Below are 21383 nucleotides of genomic sequence, written 5' to 3'. Positions count from 1 at the left end.
GTTGATAGCAAGTAACCTCTGATAAAATGAGATGAGAAGCACACTTCAACTCTGTGGCCTTTTCCAAAACCCCTAGCCACATTTGAATGAGAAAACCACCAGACAAAACCAAATTGAGCAACATTCTACAAAATTCGTGAAAGCTACTCCCCAAATCTGTAGAGGTCATCAAAAGCAAAGAAAGAGTGAGAAACTCCCCCGGACAACAGGAGAGCATGGTAAGGAGACATGACATTTCAATGCAATGTGGTATCATAGACTGGATCCTGGAATAGAGAAAAGGACACTAGTGGACATACTAGTAAAATTTGAGTTCTGTCTGGAGCTTATTTAATAGTAATGTATGAATATTAGTTTCCTAGTTTTGAAAAATATGTTATGGTTATAGAAGGTGTTAACAATAGAGAAAACTAGGTGATGGGTATACAGTAATTATCTGAATTATCTTTGCAGCTTTTCTGTCAGCCTAAATTTACTCCAAAAATTGTTAAAAATGATTTGAACTAAAGGAAAATGCAACATATCAAAATTTGTGGGATGCTACTAAAGCAATGCTAAAAGGTACATTTTTAGTGCTAAATGCCCCTATCGAAATGAAGAATGAGTCAAATTCAGTAACTCAAGCTTACACTTTGATAAATTAGAGAAAGAAATTTAGAGAAAGAAGAACAAGTTAAAAACAAAGCAAGCAGAAGGAAATAAATAATAAAGATTAGAGCAGCGGTTAATGAAACTGAAAACACAAATGCAATAGACAAAATTAATGAAACCAAAAGCTGACTCTTTCAAAGGATCAATATAACTGGTAAACCTTTTGCAAGGCTGATCAAGAAAAACTGACACACATTCCTAATAGCAGAAATGAAAGAGGGGACATGACTATTGAATTCACAAACACTGATAGAATAGTAAGGAGACCTTATAATCAATTGTGTGCTCATAAATTCAGCAGCTTTGAAGGAATGGATCCATTTATTGCAAGATAAAAACTACCAAAAAGAATATTAGAAAACTTGACTAGTTCTATAGCTATTAAGTAAGTTGAATTTTTAGTTTAAAACCTGCTGAGAAAGGAAACCCCAGATTATTTCACTGGTGAGTTCTATGAAACATTGAGGATAAAATAGTTCCAGTTCTTTACAATCTCTTCCAGAAAACAGAAGAGGAGGGAACACTTTCCAACTCATTTTATGAAGCCAGCATTACTGTAATGCCAAACCAGTCAAAGATGCTATAAGAAAAATAAACTCCAGATGGATATCTCCCAGGAACATAAACATAAGATTCCTCAATAAAATATTAGCAAATCAAATTCAGCAATATGTAAGTGTGAGACTCATCCCATTGATGAATATCTAGAGCTAAATTCATTCAGCTATTTTTAAAAATTAGACACACATTTATTCAGTATTTACTATATGTTAGAACATATATCAGGCCCCGGGGGTATCACTTAAACAATGACAAGAAGAAAATCTTCTGTTGTGACCCCCAGAGAAAGAGATCAGTCATAACCATTGGTGAATTCCTTTTAGGAGATACAAAAATGACAAGATGTAGGCATGCCATCTTCTTGAGATTCCACAATATTGCTGTGAATTTGATGTTGCTTATGAAATCTTTGGACTCCTAATGATAGGTGTAAGATTGAAAGAAATAATCATAATGTCTAGACAAATTCTTACAAAGATTCTGTGGTAGGAGGTAAAACTTAAGGATTTGGAAGCACATAGAAACACATTCAGTGTTTCCATTGCAGGATGACACTTTAGAAGAGAGAAGATCTGGAAGTTGAACAGCTGCTGTCTGTAAACTTGATTAAGGACTGAAATAACTTTTGGCTAAAGATAAAAAAAACATGATATGCCTGCAATAAATGTATTTAATTGGCATTTAGGTAACTTGGTCAAGAGTGATTTAAATTAAATGTGGAAATGAAGGGAGGATTTGGTCCAGATAAACACATGACTCTAATTGCTATGTGTTGAGCACAGAGCCAGAAGGCAAGACTAAGAGTTCTTGTGGCATCCAGTGAACCACTGTGGCATTCAGTGATTCAGTTCCTAAGAAACAATTAGAAAAAGGCCCAGGAATGCTAGTGGTAATTCAGATACCAATTCAAAGATCACAGGAAATATGGAAAGTACATTGATATTATAACTTGGGAAAGTATAATTGGTCTTATATGTATCACTGAGTCCTGGTAGGATAGAAGTCAACTTGAGAAATGGTGGAAAGATATGTCTTCTGACAAGTTCAATCAGTGGTTTTCTTTTTTTCTTATTTTTTATTTTTTTATTTTTATTATATTATAAGTTCTAGGGTACATGTGCACAACGTGCAGGTTTGTTACATATGTATACATGTGCCATGTTGGTGTGCTGCACGCATCAACTCGTCAGCACCCATCAACTGGTCATTTACATCAGTTATAACTCTCAGTGCTATCCCTTCCCCCTCCCCCCTCCCCATGATAGGCCCCGGTGTGTGATGTTCCCCTTCCCATGTCCAAGTGATCTCATTGTTCAATTCCCAACTATGAGTGAGAACGTGCGGTGTTTGGTTTTCTGTTCCTGCAAAAGTTTGCTGAGAATGATGGTTTCCAGCTGCACCCATGTCCCTATAAAGGACATGAACTTATCCTTTTTTATGGCTGCATAGTATTCCATAGTGTATATGTGCCACATTTTCTTAATCCACTCTGTCACTGATGGACATTTGGGTTGATTCCAAGTCTCTGCTATTGTGAATAGTGCCGCAATAAACATACGTGTGCATGTGTCTTTATAGCAGCATTATTTATAATCCTTTGGGTATATCCCAGTAATGGGATGGCTGGGTCAAATGGTATTTCTACTTCTAGATCCTTGAGGAATCGCCACACTGTTTTCCACAATGGTTGAACTAGTTTACAATCCCACCAACAGTGTAAAAATGTTCCTATTTCTCCACATCCTCTCCAGCACCTGTTGTTTCCTGATTTTTTGATGATTGCCATACTAACTGGTGTGAGATGGTATCTCATTGTGGGTTTGATTTGCATTTTTCTGATGGCAAGTGATGATGAGCATATTTTCATGTGTCTGTTGGCTGTATGAATGTCTTCATATCCTTTGCCCATTATTTGATGGGGTTGTTTGTTTTTTTCTTGTAAATTTGTTTGAGTTCTTTGTAGGTTCTGGATATTAGCCCTTTGTCAGATGAGTAGATTACAAAAATTTTCTCCCATTCTGTAGGTTGCCTGTTCACTCTGATGGTAGTTTCTTTTGCTGTACAGAAGCTCTTTAGTTTAATGAGATTCCATTTGTCAATTTTGGCTTTTGTTGCTGTTGCTTTTGGTGTTTTAGACATGAAGTCCTTGCCCATGCCTATGGCCTGAATGGTATTGCCTAGGTTTTCTTCTAGCATTTTTATGGTATTAGGTCTAACATTTAAGTTTCTAATCCATCTTTAATTAATTTTTGTATAAGGAGTAAAGAAAGGATCCAGTTTCAGCTTTCTACTTGTGGCTAGCCAATTTTCCCAGCACCATTTATTAAATAGGGAATCCTTTCCACATTTCTTGTTTTTCTCAGGTTTGTCAAAGATCAAATGGCTGTAGATGTGTGGTATTATTTCTGAGGGCTCTTATCTGTTCCATTGGTCTATATCTCTGTTTTGGTACCAGTACCATACTGTTTTGGTTACTATAGCCTTGTAGTATAGTTTGAAGTCAGGTAGCGTGATGCCTCCAGCTTTGTTCTTTTGACTTAGGATTGTCTTGGCAATGTGGGGTCTTTTTTGGTTCCAAATGAACTTTAAAGCAGTTTTTTCCAATTCTGTGAAGAAAGTCATTGGTAGCTTGATGGGAATGGCATTGAATCTATAAATAACCTTGGGCAGTATGGCCATTTTCACGATATTGATTCTTCCTATCCATGAGCATGGTATGTTCTTCCATTTGTTTGTGTCCTCTTTTATTTCACTGAGCAATGGTTTGTAGTTCTCCTTGAAGAGGTCCTTTACATCCCTTGTAAGTTGGATTCCTAGGTATTTTATTCTCTTTGAAGCAATTGTGAATTGAAGTTCAGTCATGATTTAACTCTGTCTTTGTCTGTTACTGATGTATAAGAATGCTTGTGATTTTTGCACATTAATTTTGTATCCTGAGACTTTGCTGAAGTTGCTTATCAGCTTAAGGAGATTTTGGGCTGAAATGATGGGATTTTCTAAATATACAATCATGTCATCTGCAAACAGGGACAATTTGACTTCTTTTCCTAACTGAATACCCTTCATTTCTTTCTCTTGCCTGATTGCCCTAGCCAGAACTTCCAACACTATGTTGAATAGGAGTGGTGAGAAAGGGAATCCCTGTCCTGTGCCAGTTTTCAAAGGAAATGCCCTCAGTTTTTGCCCGTTCAGTATGATATTGGCTGTGGGTTCGTCATAAATAGCTCTTATCATTTTAAGATACGTCCCATCAATACCAAATTTATTGAGAGTTTTTAGCATGAAGGGCTGTTGAATTTTGTGGAAGGCCTTTTCTGCATCTATTGAGAAAATCATGTGGTTTTTGACTTTGGTTCTGTTTATATACTGGATTACATTTATTGATTTGTATATGTTGAACCAGCCTTGCATCCCAGGGATGAAGCCCACTTGATCATGGTAGATAAGCTTTTTGATGTGCTGCTGGATTTGGTTTGCCAGTATTTTATTGAGGATTTTTGCATCGATGTTCATCAGGGATATTCATCTAAAATTCTCTTTTTTTGTTGTGTCTCTGCCAGGCTTTGGTATCAGGATGATGTTGGCCTCATAAAATGAGTTAAGGAGGACTCCCTCTTTTTCTATTGATTGGAATAGTTTCAGAAGAAATGGTACCAGCTCCTCCTTGTACCTCTGGTAGAATTTGGCTGTGAATCCGTCTGGTCCTGGACATTTTTTGGTTGGTAGGATATTAATTATTGCCTCAATTTCACAGCCTTCTATTGGTCTATTCAGGGATTCAACTTCTTCCTGGTTTAGTCTTGGGAGAGTTTAAGTGTCCAGGAAATTATCCATTTCTTCTAGGTTTTCTAGTTTATTTGTGTAGAGGTGTTTATAGTATTCTCTGATGGTAGTTTGTATTTCTGTGGGGTTGGTGGTGATATCCCCTTTATCATTTTTTATTGCATCTGTTTGATTCTTCTCTCTTTTCTTCTTTATTAGTCTCACTATCAATTTTGTTGATCTTTTCAAAAAACCAGCTCCTGTATTCATTGATTTTTTGGAGGGTTTTTTGTGTCTCTATCTCCTTCAGTTCTGCCCTGACCTTAGTTATGTTTTGCCTTCTGCTAGCTTTTGAATGTGTTTGCTCTTGCTTCTCTAGTTCTTTTAATTGTGATGTTAGGGTGTCAATTTTAGGTGTTTCCTGCTTTCTCTTGTGGGCATTTAGTGCTATAAATTTCCCTCTACACACTGCTTTAAATGTGTCCAAGATATTCTGGTATGTTGTGTCTTTGTTCTCATTGGTTTCAAAGAACATCTTTATTTCTGCCTTCATTTCGTGATGTACCCAGTAGTCATTCAGGAGCAGGTTGTTCAGTTTCCATGTAGTTGAGTGGTTTGAGTGAGTTTCTTAATGTTGAGTTCTAATTTGATGGCACTGTGGTCTGAGAGACTGTATGTTATGATTTATATTCTCTAACATTTGCTGAGGGGTGCTTTACTTCCAATTATCTGGTTAATTTTAGAATAAGTGCCATGTGGTGCTGAGAAGAATGCATATTCTGTTGATTTAGGATGTAGAGTTCTGTAGATGTCTATTAGGTCCACTTGGTGCAGAGTTGCGTTCAATTCCTGGATATCGTTGTTAACTTTCTGTCTCATTGATCTGTCTAATGTTGACAGTGGGGTGTTAAAATCTCCCATTATTATTGTATGGGAGTCTAAGTCTCTTTGTAAGTCTCTAAGGACTCACTTTATGAATCTAGGTGCTCCCGTATTGGGTGCATATGTATTTAGAATAGTTAGCTCTTCCTGTTGAGTTGATCCCTTTACCATTATGTAATGACCTTCTTTGTCTCTTTTGATCTTTGATGGTTTAAAGTCTGTTTTATCAGAGACTAGGACTGCATCTCCTGCTTTTTTTTTGTTCTCCATTTGCTTGGTAGATCTTCCTCCATCCTTTATTTTGAGCCTATGTGTGTCTCTGCACGTGAGATGGGTCTCCTGAATACAGCAAACTGATGGGTCTTGACCCTTTATTCAGTTTGCCAGTCTGTGTCTTTTAATTGGACCATTTAGTCCATTTACATTTAAGGTTAATATTGTTATGTGTGAACTTGATCCTGTCATTGTGATATTAACTGGTTATTTTGCTCGTTGGTTGATGCAGTTTCTTCCTAGCATCAATGGTCTTTACATTTTGGTATGTTTTTGCAATGGCTGGTACCAGTTGTTCCTTTCCATGTGTAGTGCTTCCTTCAGGATCTCTTGTAGGGCAGGCCTGGTGGTGACAAAATCTCTAAGCGTATGCTTGTCTCTGAAGGATTTTATTTCTCCTTCACTTACGAAGCTTAGTTTGGCTGGATATGAAATTCTGGGTTGAAAATTCTTTTCTTATGGCCATGCGCGGTGGCTCAAGCCTGTAATCCCAGCACTTTGGGAGGCCGAGGCGGGTGGATCACGAGGTCAGGAGATCAAGACTATCCTGGCTAACATGGTGAAACCCCGTCTCTACTAAAAATACAAAAAAACTAGCCGGGCGTGGTGGCGGGCGCCTGTAGTCTCAGCTACTTGGGAGGCTGAGGCGGGAGAATGGCGTGAACCCGGGAGGCGGAGCTTGCAGTGAGCCGAGATCACGCCACTGCACTCCAGCCTGGGAGACACAGCGAGACTCCGTCTCAAAAAAAAAAAAAAAAAAAAAAAAAAAAAGAAAATTCTTTTCTTTAAGAATGTTGAATATTGGCCCCCACTGTCTTCTGGCTTGGAGGGTTTCTGCCGAGAGGTCTGATGTTAGTCTGATGGGCTTCCCTTTGTGGGTAACCCGACTTTTCTCTCTGGCTGCCCTTAACATTTTTTCCTGAATTTCAACTTCGGTGAATCTGACAATTGTGTGTCTTGGAGTTGCTCTTCTCCAGGAGTATCTTTGTGGGATTCTCTGTATTTCCTGAATTTGAATGTTGGCCTGCCTTACTAGGTTGGGGAAGTTCCCCTGCATGATATCCTGAAGAGTGTTTTCCAAGTTGGTTCCATTTTTCCCCTCACTTTCAGGCACACCAATCTGACATAGATTTGGTCTTTTCACATAATCCCATATTTCTTAGAGGTTTTGTTCATTTCTTTTTCCTCTTTTTACTCTAGACTTCTCTTCTTGCTTCGTTTCTTTCATTTGATCTTCAAGCATTGATACTCTTTCTTTCAGTTGATTGAGTCGGTTACTCAAGCTTGTGCATTTGTCACATATTTCTCGTGTCATGATTTTTATCTCTATCAGTTCATTTATGGCCTTCTCTGCATTGATTATTCTAGTTATCCATTCTTCCATTCTTTTTTCAAGATTTTTAGTTTCTTTGCACTGGTTACGTAGTTCCTCCTTTAGCTCTGAGATGTTTGATCGATTGAAGCCTTCTTCTCTATCTTGTCAAAGTCATTCTCCGTCCAGCTTTGATCTGTTGCTGGCGATGAGGTGTGTTCCTTTGGAGGGGGAGATGTGCTCCGATTTTTTGAATTTCCAGCTTTTCTGTCCTGCTTTTTCCCCATCTTTGTGGTTTTATCTGTCTTTGGTCTTTGATGACGGTGACGAACTAATGGGGTTTTGGTGTGGGTGTCCTTTCCGTTTGTTAGTTTTCTTTCTAATAGTCAGGACTCTCAGCTCTAGGTCTGTTGGAGATTGCTTGAGGTCCACTCCAGACGCTGTTTGCCTGGGTATCAGCAGCGGAGGCTGCAGAAGATAGAATATTGCTGAACAGCGAGTGTTGCTGTCTGATTTTTGCTCTGGAAGCTTCGTCTCAGGGGTGTACCCTGCCATGTGAGGTGTGAGGTGTTGGTCTGCACCTAGTGGGGGGTATCTCCCAGTTAGGCTACTCATGGGTCAGGGACCCACTGGAGCAGGCAGTCTGTCTGTTCTTAGATCTCAAGCTCCATGCTGGGAGATCCACTGCTCTCTTCAAAGCTGTCAGACAGGGTCATTTACCTCTGCCGAGGTTTCTGCTGCTTTTTGTTTAGCTATGCCCTGTCCCCAGAGGTGGAGTCTACAGAGACAGGCAGGCCCCCTTGAGCTGTGATGGGCTCCACCCAGTTCGAGCTTCCTGGAGGCTTTGTTTACCTACTTAAGCCTCAGCAATGGCAGGCGCCCCTCCCCCAGCCTCCCTGCTACCTTGCAGTTAGATCTCAGACTGCTGTGCTAGCATGGAAGGAGGATCCCTGGGCGTGGGACCCTCCCATCCAGGTGTGGGATATAATCGCCTGGTGTGCCGTTTGCTAACCCCTTGGTAAAGCGCAGTATTAGGGTGGGAGTTACCTGATTTTCCAGGTGTTGTGTGTCTCAGTTTCCCTTGGCTAGGAAAAGGGATTCCCTTCTCCCTTGCGCTTCCCAGGTGAGGTGCTGGCTCGCCCTGTTTCAGCTCTTGCCTGTCGGGCTGCACCAGCTGACCAGCACCGATTGTCTGGCACTCCCCAGTGAGATGAATCTGGTACCTCAGTTGAAAATGCCAAAATCTTTCATCCTCTGTGTCGCTCGTGCTGGGAGCTGGAGGCTGGAGTTGCTCCTATTAGGCCATCTTGCTCCGGGACCAGCAGTGGTTTTCAATAGGAAATAAAGAGTGCTGGTCATGAGCATCAGAGTTTCATGTGGAATTTTAAAAGATCTGATTGAGTATATTGCTCATTAAAGTTATTAGGTAGGTATAAATAGTATAGTCAAATGATTAGAAGATTATAATAGACATTAGTGCTGCTCAATAATATTTTGAGTTCTACTCCTGAGCTCAGGGAATATAGCCCTTCTCTGCCTCTTCTTTAATGTGACTTTCTGTGATGAATAAAAGTGAGCAAAGTGAACAATTTTATCAGGATTTGGAGCACATTTGCGTGAGTGAGAAATAAGTTATTGCTATATTAAACCATTGAGATTTAAGGATGATTTGTTACCATTGCATAATCTAGCCCATCTTCATTGATACAAAGATATATGTCATTGTAAAAATTTATAGATTGGTCACAATATATAATAAATGATTACAGAAGTGGATTTCAACCAGGTTTTAACTATAAAAATGTTTCTCAAATACAGACTTAAAGAGATTCCCAGTATATAAGGAGATAAGTTATGAAACTGCTTTGTTAGAAGCAAAAGTTGGACTGGTCTCCTCTATCCAGCCTTTCCACTTCTCTCCTCACTAGACTTTAAGGCCCCTGAAGTCCTTGTGGTCAATTTGTAGAACTTCTAACGCATAACAAAACACAGTTGAAAAACCACAGCTATAGGAAGATAGATTTTTAGCTCAATAAGAGGAAGTACTTTCAGTCAGAAATGTCCAAAGATAGAATTGGCTACTAAAGTAGTGAGCTGCTGTCACAGGAAGTGTTAAAGCACCAATTGGTTATGCTAGGCAGATGTAGTGATAGAAGGTATTCTGTCATTGGCTACCACTTCTAGCATTAGAGGTCCTGATTCTTAGGCCTCTTCCAATGGATAACCTCTTCTATTAATCTTTATCTCTTTCTCTGCCTTATTTTTCTTCATTAACATTATCACTTGTTTACATTATATAAAAATTCATCTATCTAACTAGCAGTATACTGAATCAATTATTAAATTTTCAGAAATGTTTTGAGTCAGCTGTTAAGCACAGACATTGTTAAAAATTTAATTATTTAAACTTACAATTAAATTATATCAAAAACTAGGTAATAACACTCAAAATGCATCACTTTCTAATCACTTTGCTACATTTTGCTATTACCTATGCTCTTGAGCTTATTTATATCCATCATGTCTGTATGGTGGAAATATATAATGATGTGCTATGTAATAGTGTGCTATGACACTGAGTTTCTTTAAGCAAAGTTTCTTTCTTTCTTTCTTTCTTTCTTTCTTTCTTTCTTTCTTTCTTTCTTTCTTTCTTTCTTTCTTTCTTTCTTTCTTTCTTTCTTTCTTTCTTTCTTTCTTTCTTTCTTTCTTTCTTTCTTTCTTTCTTTCTTTCTTTCTTTCTTTCTTTCTTTCTTTTCTAAGATGGAGTCTTGCTCTGTTACCCAGGCTGAAGTGCAGTGGTGCAATCTCAGCTTACTGCAACCTCCGCCTCCCAGGTTCAAGCAATTCTCCTGCATCAGCCTCCAGAGTAGCTGGGATTACAGGTGCCCGCCACCATGCCCGGCTAATTTTTGTATTTTTAGTAGAGATGGGGTTTTGCCATGTTGGCCAGGCTGATCTCGAACTGCTGACCTTATGTGATCCGCCTGCCTTGACCTCCCAAAGTGATGGGATGACAGGCGCCTGGCCTAAGCATGTTTCTTTAAGCAAACATTTGGGATATGATGTTGAGTTTCTTGCTTAAAGAATGTGTAAAGCAGTTAGCATGGGCCTCTTACACAGTAAAACTTAAATGCATGTCAACCAGTAAGCTTTTTATACCTTATATGAAGGATTTTGCAGTTCACACTGGAATTTTAAGAATGAGAAAGGGGGAGAAAACTACTCATCATTTGCTGAGCCTCTACCATATTCCACAGACTGTTCTAGAGAATTTACATTAATGATCAAATTAACCCTTCGTAGTCCCATGAGAGAGGTATAATTTGGTATAAGTAATACCATATTGTAAATATGGGAACTGACAGACAGAGGTTTATATATAGCCATGCCCTCATGTCTAAATTGAGGCAGGATCTAGATGATAGCCCACTTATTTTTGATTCCAAATTTCATTTTGCCACTTCCTGGGTTGTACTGATAAGCTCTAAATCACACCACAATCAATAGAGAAGCCAAGCCCAACTTTGCATCCATGATGTTACATTGGTAGTTTGAAATCAGTCATGGTGCAAATAATTACATCACAGGAATCATCGAACTCTATAAATCTCAGCTGATCCCTGGAGGCTTGTTAAATATTTACCAGCACACCACTATGTCCATCTATAGCTCTCAATGCCTCTGGAATTTAACCTCCATAAGGATACAGAACATAACTTTGATATGTTCATTGTTGTCAGTTCTCAACAAATATTTATTTAGTGAATAAATTAATAACCAACAATAATAGGACAAGCAGGCATTTTTAAAGAAGCAAGTTGAGAAACCAGGGAACATGAATGGGAAGGTTTAGATGAGACTGAAATTGCTTTCTGTCTTTTTCTGGTGTGCCTGCTTTGGCTGTTTCATAGGGCAGTACAGTTCAGTTTGTGTGTAGAAATCATCCCTCTCTCTTCTCCAAAGAGAGCTTCCAAAAGCAATTCCTGAACCATTCACAAGTTTCTGAAGAAAATTTGACATTTTTCCTCTCTTGTGGTGTTCATCCTAAGTGTATTTGCAAGCAGGAGTACTGATTTTATAAGCAGAGATAAAATTTTAACCCAGAAAAGTGTTAATTCTCAAAATATGATATCAGCAAACCTAAAGAAGAAGCCAAGTCCAATTAGGTGGCCCTCAGAGAAGGCTGAGCAAGTGAAAAATAAAGGCAAATCCAACCATCTTGAGTAGGTTTCACTGAAAAGTTCTCTTGATTGAAATTTGTTGGTCATCTTAGTGAAGTCACTAGAAGCTTCAACTTTTGACCAATTTGGCCACATTTAAAAAATGTTTTCTGGGGACATTTGCACTGCTGTGGACTGGGGTTCATGAGCTGGAACCCTACAGGTAGTTTCCAGGCTGTCTAAATGTTAGGTCTGCATGGCAGTTCAAAAAATTGAATTAATTTCTAGAAATTAAATATCAGAGAATTTCTACTAAAAATCTGGATTTCTGAGTTGTCTTGAAAATTCAGTACATCCAGTAACACCAGACCTGTATTCCCACAAGGCAAAAATCCACTTGAGTGAAGTAACTCTACTCTCTTTTTTTTATTTATATATTTTCATTTTTATTTTTTTCCTAGATGGAGTCTTGGTCTTGTCGCCCAGGCTGGAGTGCAATGGCATGGTCTCATATACTGCAACCTACTCCTCCTGGGTTCAAGCGATTCTCCTGCCTCAACCTCCAGAGTAGCTGGGACTACAGGCATGCACCACCACACCTGGCTAATTTTTGTATTTTTAGTAGAAACGGGGTTTCACCATGTTGGCCAGGCTGATCTCGAACTTCCGACCTCAGGCCCGTCTCAGCCTCCCAAAGTGCTGGGATTACAGGCACGAGCCACCACACCCAGACTTAGTAGCTCCGCTCTCTTTAGATGGATCATACGTTCTCCAGCTCACCGCTATCCTCACCGTGTCCCCATGGTTACCTCTACTCTGTAAGATCATTTATCTGTTCTTGTATTCCTCTGATATCACCTCAGAGTTATTTTCCTCATGTAATATTGATTACATGTGATGTCTGAGTAACTAATGAGGGCTACGGTTTGTTGTTTAGCATCCAGTAATTCTTCTACTAGGCCGTTAACCTTCCTGGTTCTCATTTTTCTCAGGTGTAAGTCAAGTGGTTGAACCAGGTAAACACCGGGGCATTCTATTGCTCTGGCATTCTGTGCTCACGCTGACTAAGCTAAGCACTTATGCTATTCTCTGACAGCTTTTGTTTCAACTCCTTTACATTTCTATCTCTGTTGCTGTATCTCTCTTTCTCCATCTTTATCTCTGTCTTTATCATCATCTAAAAGATTATTGTTCTCTTACTGTCTGTTTTAGAGAAGGATGCCTACAGGTTATCCATGGTAGAGAGGAAGCGTGTGGGATCTTCATGAAAGCAAAAGAGCATACCTGACCGTCCATTCTCTGTTCTTTCTTCCTATGAGAGACACTGCTTGCTTTGTTTACAGTCTTAATGGGGCTTGAAGCAGTAAAACATGCTGATTGTAAAAGAGCATTCCAGAACTCAGGGAGAAGACTTCCTTTTGCCTTCTACCATACTTCCTAAGTGTAATTTACTCATAGTGTAAACAGATCAACTGCTGGAAATGTCACTGTATACTTTTTAAAATTAAACATACCAGCCAGAACCAGTTTTTTTTTTTTTTTAATCATTAAGCTACCATGGTGATAGATATCCTAGACACATATATATAAACAACAATTTGCATTTTTCTATATATACTGCACTGGAGATTATTTATATATCATGTATTGTGTATATAAAGGACAAAGGGCTTATCACACTTAAGTGAATAGCTTCTGAAACAGTATTTCTCAAGTCTGGTTCACAGGGATAAAGATACTACCTACAGGCCGGGCACAGTGGCTCACACTTGTAATCCCAGCACTTTGGGAGGCCAAAGCAGGAGGATCACCTGAGGTCAGGAGTTCAAGACCAGCCTGCCTCTACTAAAGAGACAGGGGGCAAAACCCCGTCTATACCATACTAAAAATACAAAAATTAGTCGGGTATGGTTGCCCATGCCTGTGATCCCAGCTACTTGGGAGGCTGAGGCAGGAGAATTGCTTGAACTTGGGAGGCGGAGGATGCCGTGAGTCTAGTTTGCGCCACTGCACTTTAGTCTGGAAGACAGAGCAAGACTCCTTATCAAAAAAAAAAAAAAAAAAATTGCTATCTGCAATACATTAGCATCTTCATTAACTGGAGGACCAGAGTATTTGGGGATAGCTGACGAACAGCCTTACTGGCATGGGTTTTGTTTTCTTTAAAATCCCTATTTTTTTAACTTTTATTTTAAGGTCAGGGGTACATATGCAGATTTGTTACATAGGTAAACTTGTGTATGTGTGTGTGTGAGGTCTGTTGTATAGATTATTTCATCACCCAGGTATTAAGCCTAGTACCCATTAGTTATTTTTCCACCTGCACCCCCTGAAAGGGCCCAGTGTGTGTTGTCTTGTTTCCCTCCGTGTGTCCTTATGTTCTCATCATTTAGCTCACACATGTGATTTCGTTTTAGCACAACTCCTGTAGTGTGCTTTTGCAGTATTTTCCATCACTTTGGATATAAAACATCATTGCGAAAATAAATGCATTTTATTTTAGTATCATAGCTAGGTGGGTAGTACATAGTTGTTTGAAGGGGTTGGGTTTTTTTCCTCTTGACTTCCTTTTTTGTTCATCAGAAGTATATGTCTTGCCAGTGATACCTCCGTATGTACTTTTTATTTAGAGTCCCTAAGAATTGACATTATTTTTCAAAATGGGTAAAATATTTCACTAATACTTTTGTTATTTTGTGTTCTAGATCATCACAAAAATGAATGTGACAAGAAATTTAATTGCCTCTTGCTTGTGGAGGAGGACAGAAATTGTGTGGAAATAAAAACTATAGCAGCAACACATTTTTAAGCCTTTATAAGGTGTCTACTTTAGAAATAATTTTGTTCAGAACAGTTTACATTTCGATCTAATTAATCTTTTCTTCTTCCTTCCTTTAGATTGTCTCTCTCTCTATTTATATATATTATATATTATATATTTTATATATATTATATATATATATTTTTTTGTCTCCCATTTCTTTATTGTAGGAGCAGATAGTGCTAGTGATCGATTTAGCCATGAAAGATGACTTGATAATACTAGGTTACTCTAATAGCATTCCTTAATTTCTTTTTCCTTTAATAAGAAAGGCAGGAAAAAATAAATTCTGTTTTTCTTGGTGTTTGGAAAAACTTCACTAATGTTAATTATTCTTACTGATTCATAAGCTCAAGAGGTTTCTGTTGATTAAAAATGACAATTGCAAGCAAAGGTTCTGTGGAGCCAAAAATACGTTGAAGCTAGTAAGTGTTTTGTATAATTTCACTGTGTTGGATAATGAACTTAAAAAGGTTGTATTAAGAAAAATAACTTATTGCTGAAAACTAGTTGTAACTTGTGGCTTGTGCAGTAGGTGTGTAAGACATTGAATTTTTGCTGTATACTTTAGGATTTGGAAATACCTATAACAGCTTATAAGCTATAAACTTCAGTTATGAAATAACAGTTATAAAAATCTCTATATTATTTACCTCCAGCTTTCCAAGATTAGATCTTTTGTTAGATGCCTGTTTTGCTGTGATTTTATTTTATTATTTTATACTTTCATTCTAAACCAATCTTTTTTTTTTAGTATTCTCCTATTATCCTTTTTTTATTATTAAACTTTAAGTTCTGGGATACATGTGCAGAACGTGCAGGTTTGTTACATAGGTATCACGTGCCATGGTGGTTTGCTGCACCCATAAACTCATCATCTACCTTAGGTATTTCTGCTAATGCTATCCCTTCCCTTGCCCTCCACACCCTGACAGGCCCCTGTGTGTGATGTTCCCCTTCCTGTGTCCATGTGTTCTCATTGTTTAACTCCCACTTATGAGTGAGAATATGTGGTGTTTGGTTTTCTGTTCTTGTGTTAGTTTGCTGAGAATGATGGTTTCCAGCTTCATCCGTGTCCCTGCAAAGGACATGAATGCATCCTTTTTTATGCCTGCATAGCATTCTGTGATGTGTATATGTGCAACATTTTCTTTATCCAGTCTATCATTGATTGGCATTTGGGTTGGTTCCAAGTCTTTGCTATGGTGAACAGTGCTGCAATAAACATACGTGTGCATGTGTCTTTATAGTAGAATGATTTATAATCCTTGGGTATATACCCAGTGATGGGATTGCTGGATCAAATGGTATTTCTGGTTCTAGATCCTTGAGGAATCGCCACACTGTCTTCCACAATAGTTGAACTAATTCACACTCCCTCCAACAGTGTAAAAGCATTCCTGTTTCTCCACATCCTCTCTAGTGTCCATTGTTTCCTGACTTTTTAATGATCGCCATTCCAACTGGCATGAGATGGTATCTCATTGTGGTTTTGATTTGCATTGATTTTAAATATATAAAAAATAAATAAGCCAAGTGTAAATTGCACCACGTGAGGATAAGAAAGATGGCTGAATGTCACAGAAAACTATACTGTGGCATCTAATCATATCCTTAAAACTCAGTTAATAAATACTTCTGTTTTATATGTATATATTTGTGTCTGTGTGTGTGTGTATATGTATGAAATGGTGGGGAGTATGAAAAAGTTGTAATAGAAGCAAATGAACATAAATTCCTCAAAAGAAGTATGGATTGGACCAAGACATCATATTCAATGTTGCACACTTTAAAGTAACTGATTTATAATAAAAGTTTTAAAAGAAAAACATAGTTATACTAATTAAACATATAGTTAAGCTTGATGTACAAAATAATACCAAATTGGATTTAAAAATAATTATTTTCTTAAGATACTAAAAAATGTCCTGATTTTTAATGAGTAGTTACAATTTTATTATAACCTTTTAAAACTTTGTTTGCCTTTAGCATTTCTTAATATTATTGTAAGCATTAACAATACTAAACAAAACAAAAAAGAGATTGAAGATTCAGTCAAGACAAATAGAAATAATAGTAACAAAAGTTCCCGGAAAATATGAGCTATTAAAGGGCATGAGCCACCTCTTATGCTGTTTTGGTTAAATAAATGTCTCAGATTGTTTGCTACAAGACCCTGTGCTGGGCACTGGATGAATTAGACACACTTCCTCTGTCCAGGGTCAGATAAAGTGGCTATCTTCGCTCCGTATGTGCGTAGTTTTCACCACTGTACTTTTGGTACCTAGCATAGAGCTGAACTCGTAAAAGGCAGTCAATATCCACTTGTTGCGTTGAATCAAATATTTGTTGTTACACTGAACAACTGAAATTTCGGAATCACTATGTTGAGTCATTTTGGGCTCCTCAGAAATTTTGTTAATGAAACAATACAGGTGTAGGGTATTTTGAACTTGCTAGGATGCAAATTATTTAACAATATTCAAATGAAATCATTGCACTTAGAGGCCAGGCATGGTTGTTGACATCTGTAATCCCGGCACTCTGGGAGGCTGAGGCAGGTGGATTGCCTAAGCTCGGGAGTTCTAGACCAGCCTAGGCAATGTGGTGAAATTCCGTCTCTACTAAAAATATAAAAAATTAGCTGGGTGTGGTGGCACATGCCTGTAATCCCAGCTGCTCTGGAGGTTGGGGCATGAAACTTGCTTTAACCCGGGAGACAGAGGTTGTAGTGAGCCAAGTCTGTTGCCACTTCATTCACTCCAGCCTGGGTAATGGAGCGAGACTCTGCCTTGAAAGAAAAGAAAGCAAGAAAGCAAGAAAGAGAGAAAGAGAGAAAGAGAGAAAGGGAAAGGAAAGGAAAGGAAGGAAGGAAGGAAGGAAGGAAGGAAGGAAGGAAGGAAGGAAGGAAGGAATTATTGCACTTAAAGTTCATTACCATTTCTATTGTTAGTATAGTGGGAAGAGCAGGAGTCTGGGGTAAGGTAGCTGTGTGATCTTGGGCAAGCAGCCTACTGTCCTCAAACTAGGGATTTCTCCATCTTTAACATGAGGTCCCAAAATGGATTATGAACCAGAAGTCGCAGTCATCTAAGGCCTCAAGGGAGGCCTTGAATTACTTAGAATGGTATGCAAAATGATTTAAATATGTTTGAAAATATGTTCTTTACTTGGAGAGGATCCAAACTTCAATAGATTCTAAAAAAGCCTATATTGCCACCTCTCTGGTCTACATTATCTCTAGAGTTTATTTTACTTTGAAAAATAGTTTTTAGTGTAGCATACAAAAATTTTAATCTATAGATTGAAATTAGGCAACAAACCATCAATATGTTATTATATAAGAGAAATGCCATTTTTGATTATTATCTGTTTTCTACCCTGATTGAATAATTAAACCATCAAGCAGTTAATGAACACTTATTGATAATTATTATCTATTCTGAGGGGCAATAACAAAAGGACATAGTGAAAGATATACCAATAACTTTCTTCAAAGAATCCACTATCTAATTAGAAACATTAAATCTACTTAGTCTTTCCCTTCGAAGTAGTCATAGAGATGAATCTTACACCATGGAAAATTAGAGGGAAGCTATATTTAAGACTATATGGTTTGCAAGTGAAATAGATCATTTCTAAGGTATTTATTAGGGAGATACTATTTTCAAGGTGTTGTGCTAATCCAGTCATGCCAGGCATATTTATTGGGTACTCACTTGCCAGACACACACACACAAAAACACTAATAAATAGTATATATGGTCTCTCAACATTAAGAAAGTGTTGGGTTTTTATTTTGCAAGAAATACAAAAACAAATAAGTATAGTGCTGTTATTCCGTATTATAATTCATATATGAAATTCATATATGAGAGAGTTGCATGGGATAACAGAAGCGGCACTCTAAGGTGACCGCTTTTGGTAATCCCTGGCTCTTAGTGGTTTGAAGTCTAATTGAGTGGTATAATAAAACATGCAAACAACTAAAACATAGGACAACATATATTGTATCATGATTAGCTGCAAAGTGCCATGCTGTTTCTGAGGAAGGAGAGTTTTCTGTCATCTCCGAGGAAGGGAGTTTGAGGGAAAGAGCAAAATAAAGTTTGTGAAAGATGTGGAGCCATGACTGTAGTGGAATTTATTAATAGTAGAGATGAGCAGCAGGAGCAAAGACATTGGCTAAGGGTATCCCTGTGACACAGCACATCTTCCACTTTACCTGGAGCCCAGGGCACAAAGGAGCCACAGCAACAAAGGTTAGAAAGGTGGACCAGGGCGAAGGGTGGGGTCCAAACCTTATCTTTTAGAGAGTGAGTAAGTGTTATAGACTTATGCACAAGGGAAAAACGAACAGAACTGTGATTTCTGAAGCTTACCCTGGGATGAATTGAAATGAGGAGAGGGCCAAAGAAAGAAGATCTGCTGTAGCAATAGACCATTGAGAAATATGAGAAACTAGACAGCAGTGAGTGAAGTGGGAACAAAAGGAGGGAACAGATTTCTGTGGCATCACAGAGGCAGAGCAGCAGGCTTTGACAATTGATGAGGTAGGGGGATGAGGAAGATAACAGGCAAAGATGAGTCAGGCCTTTTTTTTTTTTTTTTGCGTGGGTCACTGGCAGGATGCTGTTGCTGTTGGCAGAAATTTAGAAAGTCAGAAGGATGAATTGTTTAAGGAAGGAATAATGGTAATGAGTTTAATTCTTATTGAGGTCAGTGAGGATGGGAACAGCCATGTAAAACTTGGGAACTTGGAATACGGCCTGGATGTTGAAGGACAAATTAAATTTGGATCCATGAAGAGGAGAGGTTTGGATTTTTTTGGCCCAAGGACCAGCATGCACAGAGGTTCATAACTGGGTATATTTATACCAACTGTAACAAGGAATATTTAATTCTGCAGATATTTGTTGAGTGTCACTGGATTTAAGTCCTATAATGTTCATCTGCCTTGTTACTCCAAGCTTAAGATGGTACTTAGCCCTTGGCATGAATTCAGCAAATATTTGTTGAACAGATAAATAAATGAAGACCCACTTCATGCCAAGAATAGTGCAAAATACCCACCAACATAGAGGCAGAGAAAAATAAGTATGTATCCTAAAAATGCTCACAGTCATCATATACATGCGTGTGTATTTATTTTCAAAACACTGTGTTACATGGTAATAGAGTTGCATGCAGAGCACAAGAGGTACTTCTGAATCTTCACAGAAGAGACATTGACATTCTTAGAGAATGGGTGGCATCTAGGAGGATGAATAGGAGCTCATGCCAGGAAGATAGGGAAGTGGAGGAAGGAGTTCCAGACAGAGGGTGTTACATATGCATAGGCACTGGCATTTGAAAGTTTATAGATTTGGGGGATAACTATCAAATGTGTAGGATGTATATGGGTAAAGGAAAGGAGAAAGATGAGATTGGAGATGTAGACCATTGGAGACCATTTCTTGAAGGGCCTTTTCTAACATACTAAGGAGCTGGAGTTATTCTGAAGGCCTGAGGTACACAGAGGAATTATGAAGAAAAGAGGTTATATAGGAGGTATACTCAGGAAGTTGCCAGCAAGAGTGAGGCTGAGAAGGCCCAGCTTCCAACACACGAGAGACATACTTACACTTCCTAGGAAGGCCCCTAAAGAAGAGAATTACAAAGATTCATTTGCTGGCTTCTCTTTCATCATTTGTTTTTATCTTTTGGAGCCTGGATACTCGAATTCCTGTATGGCAAACTTTGCCCTTTCCTTCCCCAAGGTACAGCTGTTAAGAGAGTGCATGAAAATCTCCCACTACGAAATGCCACTGGGGGTCATGAGAAGCACCTCTTGTTAACAGTTAAAAAGTAGAATACATTTTGGACTTTCAGCTTTTCATTTCCTAACTATGGGTCATAGAAGAATGTTCATTGGTGTATATAAACTTGAATTTCTTAATCTGAAAAATAAGGCTAAAAGTTTTTAAGTAAATATATGAATTTAATCAGTCTGTTGGATTGATTTAAATCAGTAGGTGTTGAAAGACAGGATTCATTTTTTTTTCCTTAAGTCTGCTTTTTTCTTACATTTGCAAATAAGAAGTTTTGTATCCAAACATATTATTCTTCCAAAATTTTTAAGGATAAAGATGTACTTTTAAAAGAAGCTATAATTTAACATTTTCTTTTGGTTAAATATAATTATTCTAAAAATGGCATATCTCTACATTATGTTTGCTTGGTAAAACTGAATATTACTTGCCTGTTTCCAGAATATGACATAAGTGGAAATAAGACGATTTTAGAACATTTTCATAACAAAGTTACCATATAAATCTTATATGAGTGGATGGCGTAATTAGATTGTTTTTAAAGTTTCAGGTGTTCAGTTTCTTTTTTCCTGGTTTTTACTTTCTGTTTGACCTTCAGGGAAACTAACTGTATTTACTTCAAACATTTCTTATCCACATGTCTTCAATATATAATCATAGTATTTGGTACATCTGAAATGCCTGACATCTGATGCTTCTGAATTGCTTCCTAAATGTGGATTTAGGCCTTGTGGGCCAGATGGCAAAAGTCAACAGAATAAAAGTATTTATTAGGTATTAATGATTGTACTGGGTGCTGTACTAGATAACAAAATTGAGAAAGAAAGTATTTTCTATGATTTCAGGTATCCTACAATTTAGCTAGGCAGTCCAAACACAAATACATTTTTGAAGAGGAATAAAATTAGTGCACATGGAAGTGTTTGGCCTTGCCTTGATGATAGATCTAACATTAGCAAATAAATGTCTCAGAGCTGCCATCTTACAGACCGTTGTGTTCTCTTAGACAGATGGAAGCTTTCCAGCTAAACTGGTTTAATTCATTACTATTTACTTGGTAGCCAAAATAACTTACTACCTTATTTTGTGTTGGATTTGAAATTCAAAAAAAGTAAAGAAAACAAAATAAAAACAAATTTGAGTTTCTTGTA

General features: G+C 38.0%; 1 protein-coding gene across 2 annotated transcripts in view; it reads left to right on the top strand.

The window, feature by feature from the left end:
- Positions 1-21383, top strand: part of PDE4B (phosphodiesterase 4B) — a 589505-nt gene that overhangs the window by 36987 nt on the left and 531135 nt on the right. The gene's annotated exons all lie outside the window — the stretch shown is intronic.

This window comes from Macaca fascicularis, chromosome 1, assembly GCF_037993035.2.
Source record: "Macaca fascicularis isolate 582-1 chromosome 1, T2T-MFA8v1.1".
Lineage (NCBI taxonomy): Eukaryota > Metazoa > Chordata > Mammalia > Primates > Cercopithecidae > Macaca > Macaca fascicularis.
The sequence above is the reverse complement of the archived record's forward strand: the minus strand, read 5'-3'. Positions and strand labels throughout refer to the sequence as shown.